This window comes from Echinops telfairi, unplaced genomic scaffold (assembly GCF_000313985.2).
Source record: "Echinops telfairi isolate 266 unplaced genomic scaffold, ASM31398v2 ScPeMD7_7421;HRSCAF=8459, whole genome shotgun sequence".
Taxonomy (NCBI): domain Eukaryota; kingdom Metazoa; phylum Chordata; class Mammalia; order Afrosoricida; family Tenrecidae; genus Echinops; species Echinops telfairi.
In genome coordinates, this window is record NW_022111321.1 from 5,524,083 (window position 1) to 5,545,742 (window position 21,660).

General features: G+C 36.9%; 1 protein-coding gene across 2 annotated transcripts in view; it reads right to left on the bottom strand.

The window, feature by feature from the left end:
- The window catches only part of MTMR2 (myotubularin related protein 2), a 90,627-nt gene extending 69,040 nt beyond the window's left edge, over positions 1-21,587 (bottom strand). Inside the window, exons 1-2 of one of the 2 annotated variants that reach the window (XM_045297771.1) lie at positions 21,545-21,587; positions 11,923-11,993 (exon numbers count right to left, since the gene is read on the bottom strand). The gene's annotated coding sequence lies outside the window, so the exon portion shown is untranslated. The remainder of the gene's footprint in view (positions 1-11,922; positions 11,994-21,544) is intronic. The other variant, XM_045297770.1, reaches the window with a different exon arrangement.
- Between the last annotated feature and the right edge of the window lie 73 nt (positions 21,588-21,660).

Consider the following 21,660-nt stretch of genomic DNA (forward strand, 5'->3'; position numbering starts at 1 on the left):
GGCTAGGAGGAAGAAGGATGGAAACTGGAACACAACGAAGGGGCTGAGCAACGGTAGGCCCTGAGGGGACTGCGATGAACGCACTGACTCAGATGCACGTGAACTGCTCAATGTGAAACTATGGCCTACTATGCAAACCTGCCCTAATAAACAATAAAAGACGGGCTTTTTGTTCTTTATGAAAAATTTGTGGAACAGTCACAAAATGTAATTTAACAGCCTGCCCTCCTGCATCATTTCTTAGTCATGCTGCATAGACTTGCCCCACAGAAAGGCCTATCACCCACGTAGCATCAAGAAAATTTGTCCTTTATTCCCAATTGGTGTGGGCACTATTTTTATTCAAACCTTTTATCACTGTAGCTATTAATAAAATTAAATTACAACCATGATTCCCTCTGTTTCTATAAATCCTTAAATGGAAATGTAGAAAGCAATGACATAGCTCAAATATCTAAGCCATAAAAACAAAATTTCCAGGTCCTACATAACTTGCATGTTATTAATAAGACTCAAAAATAATACAGAACTAAGTGTACTTTACAACAAAATGAACATACTGCCTCAAGGATGATGGTAGTAGTTTTTGTTGTTCAAAGTTGCCGTCTAGTCAATTCCAACTCAAAAGTTTTATCATTCACTAAGTGTGCTATGTCAAAAAACATTTAGAAACAATACACACATATTAGAAATTAATGAAATTATAAAGAACATTTGCTCAAAAGAAATGGAATGCAGTAGAATATAACTAACACTCTGGCATATTCTTGTTAATAGCACCAAATTATTCTTTATACTTAAATATATTGTTTACATAGAATCCTTTGCCTTAAGTGGCTCACCATACTTCTTAAAATAAGGCTGCAATTATGTTGTAATAAAATTATTTTAACATACTAAATCTTGTGTCATGATTAGTCCATAAGAAAATCCACTAAAGATTTTATGGACATACAAATAATTTATGATCATAAATGCCTTCACCCAAATTCTCACAGCCATTGCTCTTATAATTAACAAGTCACTCTTAAAAAAAACCTCTCCTCTCTTTTACCCATGCATTCCACCTTAAACTATATTATTCTTTTTATTCTTAACTAAAACTAATAGAGTCAATATTATTGAAATGTTAACTTCTGGGTACACAGAATAACCAAAAGAACACACACACACAGAACCGAGTTGTAGAGTTGAGTACAAGAGGCATAATGTGGTAGGCACAGCACTAGTCTCCTATTTTCCAACAGCCTTGTCACTATCTCAGCCAAAGTGACAAGAACTTTCTTTCTTCTACAAAATCAAAACAGGACTCCCATGATCTGATTCTTCGTCACGCCCATACATTTACTGGTCTGTTATTACAACAGAAAGTCTTTTTCTTTGCTGCACTACTTCTAACAACAGTGTTCTGTCCTGTTTGGTGGTTCAAGCCAAGGAACTGTTGCTCCCTAAGAGAAAGTTGAGGCCCTCTGTTTCCATCTCTACAGTCTTGGAAACCCTATGTATAAATCACTATGAGTCTGAAGTGACCCCACGGCAGTGGCTTTGATTTAGGCTACATTTTTCAAAATACCACCAATAAAGTTAAGCATGGTGTGGTTTTTTGCTTTCTGTTTTATTTATGAGATTTCTTTTTTAGTTATACTCCTCCCGGAGCATTAGCCAGGGTAGAGATTTGAAAATTTTGAACATTATATCCAAACAAACAAATTTTGGTACCTATTCGAGAAATAATCTTCGAGTCAGTTATACGGTACTTACAAGCATCCCTATTAATGCCACATTGACAAAGAAATCTACCTCCAGGTAGGAGGTGGTTCTCTTATCACCTCAAACTGTACTCATACTTCAAAGCCAAAAATACAAGAAAGGATAAAGACTAAGGTACTCCACCTGAAATGAACGACCTCTGTCATCTCCCCTTCTGCTCTTCTCATTCTACCCAACCACAGATCAATTGAACATACGTTCATTCATTCATTCAAGGGGTTTAGATTCATTAAATCAAAAGATTTACAATCTAATGAAGATATCATGTATGTATGTATCTCATAATTTTACAGTGAGAAAACAAAGGAACATAGAGGATACAAAGGGAACACAAAAAGCGAACATAGCGATAGGTAGAATGCTTAGTGCTACTATTCAACTGGTAAAGTGTTCAACAAGTCGCATTGTGAAAATATAGCAGCATCTTCTTTAGACAGGAAATAATATGAAATCAAAGTTCTCCTTGTTCATTAAGGAACCTATTAATCAAATTAAAATGAAGCAAAGTACTTGGTCCTAAGAGTGCTTTTCACTAAAGGTCTATAAGTAAAATGGCTTCATTAACACTAAATGAATATATAAACTTTTGAACTTAAAAAAAATGCAGTTACTGTGAATTACTTAGAAAAATCCCATCTCGCATCTCTCTCTCTCTCTCTCTCTCTCTCTCTCTCTCACACACACCCTGTATAATCTTCTGATATTTCAAGCAAAAGATGAGCCCAAAACTTGAAGCATAAACTAATTCCACTACTTTCAGCAAAGCATCTACACTCTCTCTGGCCTACTAGTTTGCTGGACTATTGAGACAGCTAGACAGTCCCTGGAATTATCATTACTGTCAGTCACAACACATGGAGTATTTTACAATGAACAAAAATTGAAATTCCCTGTTCCTCGTGATTATGTCAAAATCCACTAAAAAAACCTTACAAAAGTCTCTAAGTATTTCTAAACAACAGAGATGCGGATAAACACGTAGCAGCATTGTAACTCAACGAAACGAAGAAACCTGGAACAAGACACATGCAGGCTAGTAGACAAAGGCCTCCAGAGGATTTGGCCGAGTCTGCCTTTCTCTCATTTCCAGTCATTACAATAAGATCTAAATCACTTGCCTTCATTAAACTGCATCTCTCCTACAGCCAATTCCATTTTTCTTCAGTATTCCATGGAAAGAAAAGGTCTTTTTTGAAAAACACTTTCCTGTAAGTAAAATGTCCCAAGCACTCACGAAGCATGTTTGCCCAAGCACATTTAAGAATGTGTTCTATAGTCCGATTGTGAACAAGCTTTTCCAGGAATGCAAATTTTGCTCTCAAACACAATGGTCTAGTGTCATAAGCACTGTTCATGCGCTATTAGTCATTCTGTTGCAAAATTTTACTTAAAAAGAAAATAATACAAGGCCTGCAGTGTGTATAAAGTATTTGAGACATAAAAAGACTTACAGTCAGAATATTTGCAGAATCCTCAAAGTAGAAAAACAATATCAAAAAACAGGAGAATTTATAGCTCGTAATTGTTTTCTTTAGTGCTATGTCAGAGCTACTTTTTTTAAAATCATTTTGGGGGGGCTCGTACAATTCTTATTGCAATCCATAAATACATCCATTGTGTCAAGCACATTTGTATTTTTGTTGCCATCATCATTCTCAAAATATTTGCTTTCTACTTGAACCCTTAATACCAGCTCTTTTTCCGCCTCCCTCCTCACTCCCCCCTCCCTCCTGCACCCTTGATAATTTATAAATTATGTTGTTATATCTTACACTGCCTTCTGATGTCTCCCTTCACCCACTTTGCTGTCGTCCACCCCCTAGGGAGGAGGTTATATGTAGATCCTTGTAATTGGTTCCCCCTTTCTACCCCACCTTCCCACAACCCTCCAGGTATCGTCACTCTCACCACACTGGTCCTGAAGGGGATATCTGTCCTGGATTCCGTGCTTCCAGTTGCTATCTGTACCAGTGTACATCCTCTGGTCTAGCCAGATTTGTGAGATAGAATTAGGATCATGAAAGTGGGGAGAGGAAGCATTTAAGAACTAGAGAAAAGTTGTTTGCTTCATCATTGCTACCCTGCACTCTGACTGGCTCATCTCCTCCCGGCGACCCTTCATTAAGGGGGTGTCCAGTTGCCTACAGATGGACTTTGGGTCTCCACTCTGCAGTCATCCTCATTTACAATGATGATTTCTTGTTCTGATGATGCCTGATACCTGATCCCTTCAACACCTCGTGATCACAGACTGGTGTGCTTCTTCCATGTGGGCTTTGTTGCTTCTGAGCTAGATGGCCGCTTGTTTATCTTCAAGCCTTTAAGACCTCAGACACTGTATCTTTTCATAGCCGGACACCATCAGCTTTCTTCACCACATTTGCTCATGCACAAATTTGTCTTCAGTGACCATATCAGGAAGGTGGGCACATAACTGATATGATTTTTTTCTTCTTTGATGTCTGATACCTGGTCCCTTCTACACCTCATGGTCACACAGGCTGGTGTGCTTCTTCCATGTGGGTTTTGATGCTTCTGAGCTAGATGACTGCTTGTTTACCTGCAAGCCTTTAAGACCCCAGATGCTATGATAGCTGGGCACCATCAGCTTTCTTCACCACATTTGCTTATGCACACATTTGTCTTCAGCGATCCTGTCAGGAAGGTGTGCATCATGGAATGCCAATTTAATAGAACAAAGTGTTCTTGCATTGAGTAAGTACTTGAATGGAGGTCCAATGTCCATCTGCTGCCTTAAACCTATAAATATATGCACACAGATCTACTTCCCCACTGTCTTATATAAATATATTTACATATGCACATGCCAGTATTTAGACCTGTATAAATACCCTTTGTCTCCTAGTTATTTCCTCTATTTCCTTTGACTTTCCTCTTGTCCCACTATCATGCTCAGCCTTCATTTGGGTTCCACTAATTTCTCTCAGTTACATTGCCAGGAGGTGGCGGGGGTGTGAGGCAGTGGCAAGGAGGCTGTGACAGGCCTGGTCAGAGCTACTTTTTAAGTTAAAAAATCTATAGGATAAAATTTATGGTATAAATGTTCTTATCATGTTCGCATCTAATTGACCGAGATGAGATTCCACTTTTTATTCTTCAGAGAAACAAAAGGGAGTTGAGCTCTTATGTAACAGTCTTCAAACTGGCACAAGTTGTCACTTGTTTGAGAAATCGGAAGATTCTAAGGTACACATGACCCTAAACTGAGCTTAGTTAGTCTAACTGTACTTCCAAGTCTATCAACAATATTTCCTGAGCTAAAAAACAATGCCTATTATTTGATACTGTAACAAGTCAGAAAAGTCAGCTCAGATAAAGAAATATGTATTATTTTCTTTCTTTAAAGGTGTTTTTTCTTTCTTTAAAGATCTTACTGGGAAATATAAATACATAACTCATGGTCAAAAACAAAGGATTCTAGGCAAAATGTGTATGTCCAAGCAGATGAGTAGAGGACTGCAGTGTAGGAGAGAATGCCAGCCCCAACCCCAATATTCTCAGCAACCACTCAAAGGAGCTTGTTAAAAACCTTTCAGATATCGGATTCAAACCAGAGCATCAAGCCATTTCAGTCATGGCTGACAAAGCAAAACTAGCACAGACCTCAATGGTTAAGATTTGAGGGATCCAGAACACGAACTGGAACGGATAGGCATAAAAAGGAAGACTGGGACAAACCCAGTGAATCTTTTCAGAAGCTTGAGGGAAATTAGTTTACTGCCAAGACGGTGGAGAGCAACACACATTCAAAGTGGCACAGCCAGCCGTTATCTTTGAGCAGAGCACTGTTGCTTCTGATGCAGTTGTTCAAGGGACTTGGTTGCTATGCAACACATACTGCCCTTGTTTCCTAAAATGGAAATAAAAGTTTATAGCACAGCTTTGTCCTGCAATTATTCTGGTTCTGGCTCACCCACATTTTAAACATGTGGGTACACCCATTCCAGTGTTGCTTCAGGAGCCATGATTGAACCAGGTAAACCAATTAGAAAGCCTTATATAAAATCAGGTGATGGCTACATGACATTAAAATTTACATGGATTCATAACAGAAAGCATTATATATCAGTTTAACTGAAAGATACAAACTGAAAATCAGCCATATTATTACAGCTTAGAACATAATATTAAGAAAACATATTTCCTTTTAGAAACACTTCCCTCCCAAATTGAAGTATCAATGTAGAACACTTACAGAAGGAAGTTGATCTGTTTAATAAATGTTTACTGAAACGTTAACCAGGGCTAGAACAATGGAATTTCACAAAATCCATGGAATTTAAAGAAAACAGTTAAAAATAAATTTAATCCCCTCATACAGAAAACATATATAAATAGCCTATCATAGCATATTCTTACCCCTTTAGGCAAATCTGAATTCATTATTAAAATAGAAAATTACATACCAATTTTTTAGGTCATCTAGATAGATTTTTGGTTTGTTTTTCTAAGCCAAGAGTAAAATCAATTATTCCTATTAATCTATCACTACTCTTTCAGTATGAGATAAACATTATGCACTTCAAAGTCATATAAGTAAAGTTAACCCAGGTTTTTTAGTTCTTTTTTTTCTCAGGAACTGAGAAAAGAAGATGTTTTACAATTCTCTACCAAAAGAAGATATTTTACAATTCTCTCTCTGACCTGGAAATATTAAATCAAAAATCTAAAGTATTGGTTTCATTCAGTGACTTATACTTACCAAGGACTTCCCTGCATAATTTTGAATACTATTCCATCCAGATATTAAAATATTCAATATTCTACTACTTAATAGATTAATTTGGTTGATAGAAATTATAAACTACCAAAAGAGACTGTTTTGTGGTTGTTGACTTGCTTTTATCTTTTTTCTACATCTCTATTTATATAACATTGAGGAACATATGATTGTTTTTTGGGTTTCATAAGTCATACTTGTATTAGCATACCTCTTCACAAAGGTCAAAGTGCATTATCATACACATATATCTTCCATACATATTGCCAATTCTAAGGAGAGATCCTGGTATTGAATTCTGATTCCACTTCCTACCAGATGTGTGACCTTAAGAAAATTAATTAACTTCTCTATGACTTGGATTCCTTATCTATAAAGTAAGAATAATTCTTACACCTCGCAGGATTGTGGTGATTAAAAGGATTAATACATGCAAAACACTTGAAACCTCTAAGTCACTGCTATCAAGTCAATTCCAACTCATAGTGACCCTTTTAGAATAGGGTAGCTCCTTTGGAGCAGCTGGTGGTTTTGAACTGCTGACCCTCTAGTTAGCAGTCCAACTCGTAACATCTATGGCTTTTCGTACAGCCCTACACAGGGCTTTACCATATGTTAAGAACCACATAAGTATCAGTCATTACTGTGTTTTCATGATTATCACAATCATCATCAGTTTTCATAATGGTAGAGCAGCAGGTATCATTTTACCCTTTTCCCAGATGAAGGAACCAAGGCTCAGAGCTATCAAGTGACTTATCCAGAGAACAGAATCAGAACTAAACAATCCAGGACTAAGAATAAACCAACGTTTTTCACTACTTTAGACTGTATCATATCATACAACAGATTTTTAAATTTTATATAGTTCAATGTGTTGATAAATCTTGATCACTACTGTTTGAAACATTTTAAAATGCAAGTAACCTTAGGTAGTACACACTGGTAGCCATGCCGAGAATAAATCCTTTATCCATCTAAGTTGTTAAAAGTAGCAGTACCTCAGATTCCTAAAGATCAGTAAGCACTGAATAATTCAGAAGACCAGACAAGGTGATGGAGCCCCAGTGACAAGGTTAAGCATTAGCTGCTAACTAACAGAAAGGCAGTTTGAACCCATACAGAGGATCCCTGGGAGAACAGACCTAGCAATTTGCAACCTTAAAGATTACAGCCGATAAACTTGACGCAGCAGTTACTGGTAACACGTGTGGCCTCACTACAACTCATCTGACCAAAGCAGGAAAGAGGAACTTGTCCACCCTTTTCAAATTTTTAGAATTTCTTTAAACAATAAATTGTACATATAATCCCTGAGACTTTATCACTTCCGTATTATAGTTTATGTTGTGCAAAAGAAACAGTAGGCTATTTAGAGCTAAAGTTCAAGTTCTGGTTCCATGTCTTCACTAAGCAAACATGTCACCTTCAGGGGTGGTAACTCATCTATCGCACGAGGACCTACCGTACTTATCTCACAAAATGGTTCTGAAGAATAACTGAGATGGTAATGTGAAATGGCTTCATTCCCTTAACAATTACATAAAATGTGTTAATATTACCAGTAGCTACATTTATTGCATTAAGGTATTTATCAAACGTTCATTCATAATAAACATAGAGCTGAGAACTGCAAAAGATCGGCAGTTCAAACCCACCAGTCACTTTGAGGGAGAAAGATAAGACTGTCTACTTCTATGAAAATTACAGATTGGGAAACAGTTCTACTCTGTCCTATAGCATTACTTTGAATTTCAATCTACTCAAGGGCAGTGTGTTTACTCGTTCAATTAACATTTTTTTCTACAGAAATACAGAAACACCTTGAACAGTTTTTGAAATTATGTAAGTGACAATGTAGCCAAGCACAGAGAAAACTTTCAATATTCTGAACAGTATCAACTTAATAGCAGTGGTTTGGGTTTGGCTACAGGATCTAAAGGGCCCTAGTGGCACAGTGGTTAAAGAGCATAACTCTAAACTGAAAGGTTGAAGAGTCAAATCCACCAACCACTCTATGGGAAAAATATGTAACAGGCTTTTTCTATACAGATTTGCAGGCTTGGAAATCTTATAATTCACTGCCAGCAAGTCAATTCTAACTCAGTAACCCTGTAGGATTGAATAGAACTGCTCTTTAGGTTTCTGAAACAGTAAATTTTGTTTTTAATTATTCATTTTATTGGGGGGCTCTTACAAATCTTTTAACAATGCATCCAATACATATGTTGCCATCAACATTTCCAAAACAAACTTCTTCGTACTTTGAACCCATAAGACAGTATGAGACAGTAAATTTTTATGGCGGCAGACAGCTTCAACTTTCTGGTCAGTGTTTGATAAATCTAAACAGCTGATCTTGTAGGTTGCAGCCTAACACATAACCCACTGTAACACCAGGGCTCCTGTGGAAATCCTGTAGGACAATTCTATTCTGTCTATAGCAGTGGTTCTTAACCTTCCTAATGCCATGACCCTTTAATACAGTTCCTCATGTTATGGTGACTCCCAACCATAAAATTATTTCGTTGCTACTTCATAACTGTAAGTTTGCAACTGTTATGAATGGTCATGTAAATATCTGATATGCAGGATGTATTTTCAGTGTTACAAACTGAACATAATTAAACATATTTAAAGCATAGTGAATAATCACAAAACAGTATGTAATTATATATTGTGAAATATTTATGTGTTTTCAGATGGTCTTAAGCGACCCCTATGAAAGGGTCATTCAACCCCCAAAAGGGCCTATAGGCTCCCTAGGAATTAAAATTGATGACAGTATTGAGTGCGTGGGCACTTATTCTAGGATCATTCACTTAAAGAAGTTCAATAAAATCAGAGTTCAAGAAATAAGAGAAAAATCACAAGTGGCAATCACAGGAATTTTTCTTTCTGATTTTAAATTAAATAGTAAATCTCAATTAAATCACAAGGAAATTCAGTACACAAATCATCAACGCAATAGCAGAACTTTATATTTTGTTAAATTTTACTGTTTTCAAAGCATTTCACAAATATTTAAAAATATGCTAAATGTCAGTTTGTTTGTTCACAAATATATTTAAATATTCATAAGTCTTCCACATTCAGGCATGTGCCTTATCATTAATTAGTATTCCAAAATTTTAAAAAATGAGAGATTAACAGCTAACTTCCTTTTCAGAGCTCAATCTAGAAGTATAGAACAAGAAAACATTTCATTTATTTTGTATAAATAGGCTATTTTAAAGATGTCAATTAAAAATTTTTTCATAATTAAGATATGTCCCAAATTAATCCACAAAAATTAGACAAGGGCATCCTATAACTAGAAACTTAGTGATCTGAGAACTGCAAAATATTTTAATAGAATAATTACAATTACTAATGTAGGGTTACAGTTGTATAACTAAGTTAACTAACAATATAACATCCCTAACACAATATGAAATATATATAAAATTCACTAAAATTAACAAACTTTTACAGTTAAAAAACATATTTGAGAATTATCTCAGTAATTCTAAAGTATAAATATCAACTACCAGAATATAGTATTACAAACGTAAGATAACTTTATTTAAGCTCTCTGACTTGTAGAAAGCATGAGATGCCATACAAAGCAAATAAAACTACCATATATACTTGAGTATAAGCCGACCCAAATATTAGCCTAGGGAGCTAATTTTACCACAAAAACTGCATCAAAAATGTGCTGGAAAACTCAGCTTATATACAAGTATATACAGTACTCCTAAAAAGGTACTTTAAGAAACCCACAAGAAAAACAAAGTTTTAACAGTAAGTTATTCCTGTTGTTGCAGACCACACTGGTCTAACATTTAATTAACTCATCCCGAATGTGAGGGATGGAACTGCTTCTCTTTAGCGAGGCATGTGAGGTTAGCTGATATTGATGCGTTCTTGAGCCTGGGTGGCATAGTACTTATACATTGAGCTGCAGACTACAAGGTCAGCAGTTCTAAGCCACCAGCCTCCCCACAAAGAATAAATTGGCTCTCTACTACTGTAAAGATTTACATTTTCAGAAACCCAGACGGCAGTTCTACTGTGTCCTATAGGGTCACCATGAGTCAGAAATGACTTGATGGCAGTGAGTTTTGTGAGCTTGAGGTATAAAACCCACACAGGAGAAAAATGAGGCTTTCTACTCCCGTTAAAAGTGAGTCTCAGAAAGCCAACAGCAGCAGTCCTATCCCATTGTACAGGGCTGCTATGAGCGAGTAGCAATCTGAGGGCCCTTTAGGAACCTAACTGGTGCTGTGGGCTGTGGGTGGACTACCAACCTCACAAACGACAGGCTTGATTTTAAAATCATAATCAGTCACATAATAAAGATGAAGAAATACTACATGTTTTTCATGCATACTATTTGTATGACTTCTTTCAGGATCACCATTCTTATATGTGGTGTGAGGGAGCTTCTATGTGTGTAGTGTGTGGTTCTATAGACATGAAACACAGTGACGCTGTTTGTCCTAACAACCACAACCCTAACCGAGTGCGGCACAGAACCAGGGATCGGGAGTGCGGTTCTGGCCTTCCACAGTGCTATGACCCTGAGGGTACCAAAACAACTTGTGTTATCAAGTGTTGTTCCCTTGGGTCAGTTACCGAACTTCTCTAAGCCTACTGCCTCATCTGCAAACTTACAGAGTGGAACTGAAATCTAAAAAGCCTTTGGATCTGTGACTCAAATTTTAAGTGCAGATCGGATTCTTGGGCCCGCGCCCAGTGATTCAGAATATCTGAGCTAGGGCCTCGGAAGGTAAATTTTCACCAAGCACTACAGGTGACTGGAGTACAAGTGTTCTCAATCACCTGTAAAAAACACTAACTGGATGTCTAATGACCTCCTACAGTATATAACGATGTTATATTGGGCTTCGGGACCAAGACCTTAGAAATTTAGAATACAGGATAGTGTGCAGGGCATAGTAGATGCTAAATAAGGATTTACAGATGGGGGCGAAGTAGGAAGAAAGAAGAAAGGAAATAGACTGGGAGGGCACAAGGGTAAGAGCCTAACTAACTGGTCACATTTTTTATTAAGCAACATACAAAATGGGAGTAAAATTAAAACTGGGTCAAATACATAATGTACATCAACTGCTGGAAAAAGAAGACCCCAGTCTCTGCACACATACATATTTTAAAATAACATAAGCACTTGTCACTTTCTGCCCAAGCCAAGCTGTACAATCACTCAGGAGGAAACAGGGTGGGGAAAAAAGGACAGGGGAGCCAAAATAAGTCTAATGGAAAATAACCAGATGAATAAAAGCTTAGTGACTTCTCCCAGGTAGAACTGAACAAAGGATTTGGGATAGTTTATAAGTCCCAGAATTACTGCTGGCGATAATAATTTTTATCTATTTTTAATTTTAATTTTCCCATTCACTTACATTATAATTTTTGAGATGTTTTATCTTCAGTTCTGATGATCTTCAAATGTCAATGGCTCTTAACACATTAACTGTAAACAAACACAAAGGAACTTAGGGGAATTCAGATATTTAGGGAATTCTGTAATAAATTATTCTCAAGTATTCTTTAAAGCCTGCAGAGAGGGGCTGGCATTTGCTTCATGTTTTTATATTTACTTGCTTCAAAAATGGCCTGTTCATCAAAATGTAAAACTATACTTTTGGCTGACAATGCCCTCCTAATCATCAAAGAAAAAAAAATCTCACCTTCTATTAGAATAAAACATTCAGGGCAAACAAAAATTATCTCCAAATACAGGCTTGCTCAACTCGCTAAGGTATTGTGTATTATCCCTGTCAGTAGGGCAGCTCATCAAGGGAACTCATGCTTTTGGTACTACTGCCCTATCCACCTACCAACCCTCTTAATGGATCAGTCTCAGCCTGAACGTGGAAGTGCCAGATCTTTGAGCATGATCAATTGTTACAACATACTGGCTTAGAGTCTTGGTCAGACAAACGAGCTTAAACAGAAAATGGCTTTCTCTAATCTTCCACTTCCTCACCTGTAAAACAGAAGCAATAATACTGTCTATATGGTTGCTTGCATGGAGTGGAAGAGCAAACACATATAAGAGACTAAACACTATACCAAGTCAGAATGTAATGAGCAGTTAATAAATACTAAGTGGCATTATGTACATTATGATTATTATTATTAATGCCACTACTATTATTTTATTCTATCACTTATAAACCAAAGCTCTAATACAGGTCCATCATACGAGTGGACTTCAGTAAGTTCATAAAAAATTTCCATTACCTTTTCACTCCATTTTTCCTAGAACTTTTTGAAGTATCCCTGTAGTGCTGATAATAATCTTTAAATGATATTAATTTTAAGTTTTTCCATTTTTAAGTTCTGTCTTTGGTTATAAAGGCAGAATATGTCCAATATCAGTAACAAAGGATATCTCTACCTCAATACATTTCTATTTTTAAGCTTTTCTGGGCATCTTGGTCCAACTCAAGAAAATTAGTGCCTATATATTACTATGCCTTCACTAGGCAAAGTTATTACTTATTTTGCTTGTGCACAACCTCCAACAAAAGTCTGCTTAAGCAACTATACTCACTCACTGCTACCCTTCAGGCAATTTTGTTGCCAGGGGGAATTGATATATTTGTAACTCATGCTAAGTCCTATGCAACAATGAATAAAAGCTGTATCAATGCAGAAGAAGCCACTCGTTACTCACTCCCATATGACTTAACTATGTATGTTTGAAAGTATAGGGTTAGAGTATTACTATCTAACTTAAATGCTAGATGACACAAGAATAGGTAAGAATCTATTTTCTCCCAATTTTCAATGACAATTTTAGGCCAAAGCTATATAAAATATTGACCAAAGCATTCATTAAAAAAAAAAAAAAGCTTTTATACACCAGCCTGGTCTAAAATGTCCACCTTTGTTTCTCTTATGGTGGTCTTACCCTTAGAACTGAAAGGAAAGAAAATATCTAAGTAAAACCTGATACAATATTCTGGGGGAAAGAGACTACATGGATACTTGGCTTAGAAATAATAGTCCATTACAGTGAAGAGGAATATGCTGAGTAAGCCTCATCCTCTCACGACTGCACGACCATGCAAATGCCTTGAGTACTCTCAAAAATTAAGATATGAAATTGCTTTCCATTTGTCCTCTACTTAATGATACAGTATTATAAAATGTTACTTTCATTTTATGGTCCTAAATTAGGTTCAGTATGAGTCAGAATGGACTTGATCACCATTGGGGTTTTTCAGTTTGTTTGGTTAAATGCGTACCAATAAAAAAGGTTTAAAAAAACCTCAGAATTTAAGGTATGACAGATTATCCCTCCTGGCTGAGTAGAACCGCGCACAGGGTGAATCCATACTGAAGCAGACACGGTAGAACTGTGTTTGTGAGTTTCCATAACTCTTTATGGGAGTAGAAAACCCCTCTTTCTCCTTCTTATCTACTAGGGGGCTTCAAAAACTTGGTGGGAAAATTCTATTATCTTTTCACTCCATTTTTCCATGAACTTTTTAAATTCCCTCTGCTTTTCTTTATTTCATTTAATTTTTAAAACATACGAATGCCTCTGACTTCAGTAAAGTTACAGATTTTAACTGGAAAATGTCTGGGTTTTATTTTTCTTTTAGTAATGCAAAGGAGAAGTCGCTGATGAGAAGCAGCAGGCGTCAACATCCATTCTCCTTATTCCTTTATGACCAACCAAATAACCAGCTGCCACTGAGCTGCTTCCCACTCCTGATGAGCCCATACAGGTGGATGCAGAGGCTGCCTCATCTTTCTCCATTACAACGTTGGTTGGACCACCAACCTTGCATTTAGCCGTCTGATGCTTACCCAACAGCACCATGAGAGCTTCTTCAAGGTAAGGCTCCTACTCCTGTATTAAACCTAATATCCTAGTCTTCCTTCTTGCTAGGTATAGCCATGGGACCACAGTCTGGTCAACTAGATGTAAGCTACAAAATAGTATATGACTTCTGGGGAAAATTTTTTAATTAATTAATTAATTATACATAGATATTTATATATATAATATAAAGCATAGGTTCACAAACGTTGATGGCCTACTGCCTCCTTTTCCGAAAAGAAAATTACTCAGTGCCCCCTGGCAATTAAAGACTTTTAAGCTCCATAATCCACAACAATAAAGTGTAGGTACCTACTTTTGTAGGCCCCCTTACTCCATCGGTCCAGTGCCCCTCAGGGGACAGTATCTCCTACTTCAAGAAAGAGTGGTTTAAAGGGGGGGGGGGGGCGCCCTTCTCTTCTTCCTTCCTATTACTGGAATAAAGATGCACAATGACGCAAAGCTCAACAACCATGATGGTTCATGAGGTAACCTTGGGACTGGGAGGCAGTAATGAGAACGACTGTTTCTCTGACACTTCATGCCCACCATGCCAAGTGTGCACTGACTATCTCTGGACTTTCATGTGGGGGTGGGGGAATAAAGTTTTCTCGTTATAAATTAATGCTGGTTTGAATTTTGTTATATTATGCTAACCCTACATCCTAACTTCAAAAAAAAAATCAAGGAAAAGTTTTCCAAATATCAGGATTTGCACGTTCTTAAATAAAATCATTAAAATATATTAAAGTTAGTTTTTATTTTATTTAAATTAGTACCTGCCTTATTTCATAAGGCTAAAAAGTATTTAAAGAATCCAAGAATCAAGTACATCAATATTTGCAAAAGAATCTCTGAAAAAGAAAATTCACTAGCAATTACTGTCATGGTTTCTATATACTTGGCCAGAGGAAGAACTAGGAAGCACCTTTAATAATCTTTTGTCAATTTCTCTTTCTCTCTCTCTCTCTCTCTCTCTCTCTCTCACACACACACACACACACACACACACACACACACACACACTCCACAGGCCCACCTGCCCCCAATAGTTCTGTTTTTAATGGTGTCCCATAGAAAAGAAGGTGCTGCTAAAAAGAACTAAAATCAATCCTTATTCTGGCCTATTACCTCTCTAACTTTTTAATCTTCTTCATCAATTTGGCTAAATCTTGCAGGAAGCACAAACATTACAAGTGCTTTAGATATCCAAATCCAATTTCCTTTAAAAAAGGAAAAATATTCCACACTAAAATCTGGAGGATTTCCACTGGTCAAATCCTGTGTCACATGTAGCCTATGCCCCTGACGATTTCAAATACAATAGGAGTAATCTGGCAGTTTTCCAAAGTAAACTTACTGCTTTCTGGACATCTGCATCCAGTTTATTTCCTTCCCTTGGGCATAATCCCTGCATTACTAACTCAGGTGATGACCTCCTGGATTTTTAATTCTTTTTCTACACTTTATTTTTCTAAATATAAATTACCACTCATGTATCTCCTCAAGATTCCATTTTTAAGACTCAAAAAAAATGTATTCTTGATCAGTGTAAATAACTTAAGTGTAGATTTTTTTAAAAAAGGTCTCAAGAAATTTCCTAAAATTCAAATAAAGTAACATAAATTTAAATTTTAAAAAAAAGTCTCAAGAAACTTCCTAAACATCAGATAAAGTAAAAATCCATAGGAAATAACATTTATCTTCCACTACTTTGGTCAATATTTTTTCAAAAATATTACCAAGCAATAGGCTGATTACAGCTCTAACATACTCTATTCACTCACTTATTGCCATAATTTATTCCATTTCAGCTAAAGTTAATGGAGTTAGAAGCCCTCAACTACAGATCTCAAACTGCAGCAGGCATCAGGGTCACCTGCAAGGCTTCTGAAAATACAAACTGTTAGGACACCCTCTCAAAATATTTTAATCAGTTAGATCTAAAGCAGTACTCAAGAACTGATTTTTATAATATTTTTAAGGAATCCTGATGCTTCTACTTTGATAATCACATGTTAAAAAGCACTGATCTAGACGATTATAAGACAAGTCATAAAACCGTAAGGAGAAATGCAGGAAAAGTATAGTGTCCAATCTTAGCTTCTGTATTAATTTGAATGACTTTTAATAATAATTAACCTCTTCATGTATTCTTTCTGAAAAACTTCAATAATAATTATGGTTTAGTTCACAATAATAACCACTCTTGTCTAACAGAAGTTAAATCTTCTACTTTCAGGATCCTGGAATAACAGGACCATGATATAGACCCAAGATTAGTATAAATATATGATAGAATGTTAATAATAAAGCCAACGTTGAAGGTTCTGCCTGTTAGCTTAATTTTGTTCCAAAGCTTTAGCTTCTACCAGGAATCCTGGCTAGTTGCCTCAAAAGACATGCCAAAAGTCACACACAGGATGGGTAAGAATGTGACTGGACATGAATCCATCACCACTCTCAGAAAAGCAGCCCCGAAGCAAATACCTTACCAACATCCTATTCCACAACTGCCTAAGACTGAATCAGACCTAGTTTAACTATCTTGAAAACTCTTCTACCTGTTCAGCTACAAGAATCATCACAATCCATGGCAACAGAATTCCAATAGTCATTCTTTTCAAACAATAATAATTTTAAGGAGAATGTGAGATTTAAAATTGCAATTAGTTGGGGACTACTTTACCTGAGCATGTACATTACACAAAAGGGCATTGAAAAAAAGCCACAGAAAAGTTCCATTATCTTTTAATTCCATTTTCCACCAATTCTTTTAACTTCCTTATATATAGCTTCATTTTCATTTTTTAATATAAGTTAAATGTAATTATAAGATGTTCATAATACTAATGAACTTGTGGCCTCAGCAAATACATGTTCCCCAGAATAATTACAGTATGGTGGCATATGATGAAGAGAAAAACACATCAGATAGAGAAAGCAATCAAAAGTAGCAGCTGGAAAAATAGGTAGTTAAGGAGGGGGACATTTTATGTGTCTTCAAGAAATATTGCTATAGGCACACAAGAGATAATGAGGCCAATACAATCAGCTCGGTGTATCAAGAAGCCTCATAGGAACTTGAAAGCTGTCAGGCTAAAATGTTTTTAATCCTTTGAGAGGAAGCACCAAATGAAATCAGTGGTGAACAGTCCACCTTATTTTATTCAAATATTCACGGAGTTCGTATTAGGCACTAGTATTTTAGCGTTTAATTGTGCGCCATCAAAAAATGATCAATGACACAGAAGACAAAATGGGTGCATAAGCCAATTTGGTGAAGAGAGTGGATGGTGCCAGGTCATCAAAAGATATAGCATCTGGGTCTTAAAGGCTTGAAGTTAAACAAGCAGCCATTTAGCGGGAAAGCAAATAGGCCCATATGGAAGAAGCACACCAACCTGCGTGATCATGAGGTGTTGATGGGATCGGGTATCAAAAGATCCAAAACAAATAACTATATTGGTGCGAACGAGGGGGTTTGGAGTGGAGACCCAAAGCCCATCTGTAGACAATTGGATATTCCCCCTACAGAAGGGTTATAAGGAAGAGATGATTCAACCAAGGTGCAGTATAGCACCAACAGAACACATATCATTCCTCTAGTTCCTGAATGATTCTTTCCCCCACCCCCTACCCACCGACTACCATGACCCAGTTCTACCTTACAAATTGGCTAGATGGGAGAACACACATTGGTACAAATAAGAGCTCTCGTCACATGGAATTCAGGACAGATAACCCCCTCAGGAACAGTAGTGTGAGTAGTGACATCATGAGGGTAGGGGGATGGTCAGAATAGGGAAGGGGGAGAAAGGAGAAACCCATCACCAGGTTAGATATATAGTCCTACCCCTGAAGGAAATAACAGAAATCTGGGTGAAGGGAGACAGTGGACAGTGTAAGATTATGAAATAATAATAACAATATATAATTGATCAAGGATTCACGAAGATGGGAGGGTGGGGGAAAGTGGGGTAAAAAGGACCTTATACTAAGGGCTCAAGTAGAAAATGTTTTGGAAATCATTTGGAAATGATGATATGTACAAACATGCTCAATACAATTAAGGTATAGAATGTTATAAGACCAGCCAATAAAATGATTTTGTAAAAATTCAATGAAATCTACTCAAGCAGTACATTTTACAGTAGTGTACAAACGTAACGATAGAAAACTGGGCTAAAAAAGCACAACAGTACCAACTTGGTATCAAATTCTGCTGCCTAACTTACCATATAGTATATTCAGAAGGCTCAGCTCTCATCTACTGCAGTCATCAGATACACAGTACTGCTTGATCTATACAAGTTGCATGGGAGAAAGATGAAGCTGTCTCCTCCTGTGAAGACTCACTGCCTCAGAAACCCTAGGGAACAAGTCCTACCTTGTCCTGTAGGGTCACTTTGCTTCAGAATGTACTCAATGGCAGTTGCTTGGATGGTTATATATGTCACACATTAAGAACCAGAGCAAGACCACTAAGAACCAAACATGGACTACAACCAGATTATCAAGGTGCTGAGGTGAATTTTCACAACTGTCTCATGGACACATGTGAAGAATAGACAATAGCAGGGCATACAAGAACTGCTGAGTAGCTTGCTGGTAGGACGGTCACAAGTCAGTTTTATCAAAGAAAATGACTTTTTCTTAGAATATAAGATGAAATAACTATAGCTGACTAGGATATGATTGTCTGCATATCATATACAAATGAAATTGTGATTTTGTGACAAAAGGCATCAGGTCTATCATAGCCTAGACAGCAAAGCAATTAAGAACAGCAATTCTGCAATGACAACACACCCACATATACCAGGATGCAACATATGCTTAGTGTGAACTACAAACCACACAATACCCTTTCATCCAACTTCAACGGAGAGTGTCATTTTCAAAAATAAGAGGTAACAAGATAGGTTAGCAGATTATTTTTCAGATTCCTTTCCTTCTACTTCCCAGAAGAACTTAATACATCTCTTTATTACATTTCAACATGACACAAAATTTGGGCTGTGGAAAAAAAAATTGGGGCTGTGTTCATCTAACAGTAGAAGCATTTGCAGAAATCAGAGATGATCCCTAGTGGGGCAATGGTAAAGCACTTGAATGCGAACAGAAAGATCAGCATACCAGCTATTCTCAAGATTTACAGCCTTGGAAATTGTAGGGGTAGAGATTTACTCTGTCCTTTAGAGTAGCTATGAGTTGGAATCTACTGGACAGCAATGGACTTTTCCGGGGATAAGATCATCAATTTCAGTTGCTAAGCTAAAGAAAAAGATACAGTTATGTGGCTTTTATTTTGTAAGGAAAGTTTACATAATTTTCTTCACAGACAATTTTCTTTAGGAGCTAAACTCTGCAGAAATGTATGCCAATCTAATGCATAAAAGATACACTAACACTTTAAATAACATTAATCATTAAGTTGCAAAAGATAAGAAAATATATACACAAGGCAGTTTCCTAATTAAACATCTATACCAAGACTGAAAGCGAAAAACTACATTTGGTGACAGCATTTCTACAAAAGGCTGAGATAATCTGTATTTTGCTTTGCCATAGGTTAACAAAAGTAAAAGTTGAACAGCAATCTAGGTAGACCTAGCTACTAAAACCATGATTCTCAATCCTGTGATTTGTCACCTATTATTTAGTGATAGCCCATATTAAGCTTAAAATTAAGCTTTCTAAATGTCTGCAGTGCAGTTATTTTGCACTGTTGACTCCAGACATGCCACAAACAGGTATGATAATTACTTCCAATGTATGAAAAAACTTAATGTGACTTCTATACAGCAGACAGTCAGTAAATGCTATTTTCCTACCTTCTGGCAGAGAGAAAGGAAAGCTGAATTCCCTCACGGAAATTAGGAAACCACATTTATATACTTATGTCCAGAAAAGATCAGATTAACCTACTATAATCAAACTCCTTTCAAATTCACGTCAATAATTTAATTTTTGGTTAGGAAGTTAAAATACATATATGAGCTAACAAAAATTGCTGGCTTTCTCTTTTATTAGGAAATAACTGTTAAAGGTAGCAAAGCCAGTTAGGTACATTGGTCTGTAATAAAAATAGATAACATTTATTGATGGTGATTTCAAAAAATATATAACAAAGGTTATTTCTAAGGAGAATATCTTAGTAACTGATAAGGAAGTATTCATCTTAATAAATATTATCATTAATATAGTGATAGAATCTTAGGGTAAAAAAAGGATCTAACAGATTTTTTTAGATAAACCCCCATATTAAATGAGGAAGAAACTGTATTGACTAGAAAGATTAGTTGATAAATGCCAAATAGCTAGCTGAGCCATAGACCTTAAAGCCAGTTGTTATTTATAACTTTCCTATAAAATGATAATTTTGCCGGTTTTTTTCTGAATGAATTTTACAAATGAGCAAGTAAATTCTTGGCTCTCTAGTTTTTACAGTAGTAAATCATTTTAATTTTGAAACTTCAAAATCTTTCTTTAAATAAATGTACAATATTACATATTGAATGCAATACTATCTTTTCTTAGCTAATTCAATCTACTAATTCTAACATCGAATACCTATCTATATATGTAAGATGCTAGGGCCTGAGAATGTGAGCAGGATATGAACCTTGCCTTTAAGTAACTTATAGTCTAGTTGAAGCACCCAAAATACGTCTAGCATAAACTAAAGTCTTCATCTTAATTCCTCGATAACATTTTCATTTGGTACAAGAAAATCACAACCTGGAGAAGTGATAGCACAGTCAGGAAGGAAACCACCCCTGGAAGATAAGAAGTAACTGGATACCTAGATTCTGACTTCCAGAGGACATGTTTTATTTACGTATTTCAGCCAAGCAGGGAAAAGAAATCAGAGTGAAGGGGAAAGGGTGGAAGAGACCAGGGAGGGTGGTGAAGAGCAAAGGGTCGGACGAGAACCCCCAGACGAAAGAAATCAGAAAGGATGACAGAGAAAGGGCTGCGGAATGAATTACAAGTAGTGAAGACTGGGAAACGCAGGGAGGGAACGAGAAGAAACGGTGGGGGGGCGGGGGGGGGCTGTCCAAAAAAGAGCTGCGAGGGAATGGAGGAAAACCCAAGGGAAGTTAGGGCTGTGTGGACCAGGACGAAACCTAGACGGGCCCCCGAAAGGCCGCGGGGCTGCTAACGCAGGGGCGAGTTTTCACCTCCTGGTTTCCAGAAAGGGACGAAGAGGTGGCTCCGTTCCCAAGTAGTCCCGGGAAAGAAGCCCGCCCGGAGCGGCGACCGGGAGCCGGCAGCTGCGAGCCGGGCCCGGCGCGTC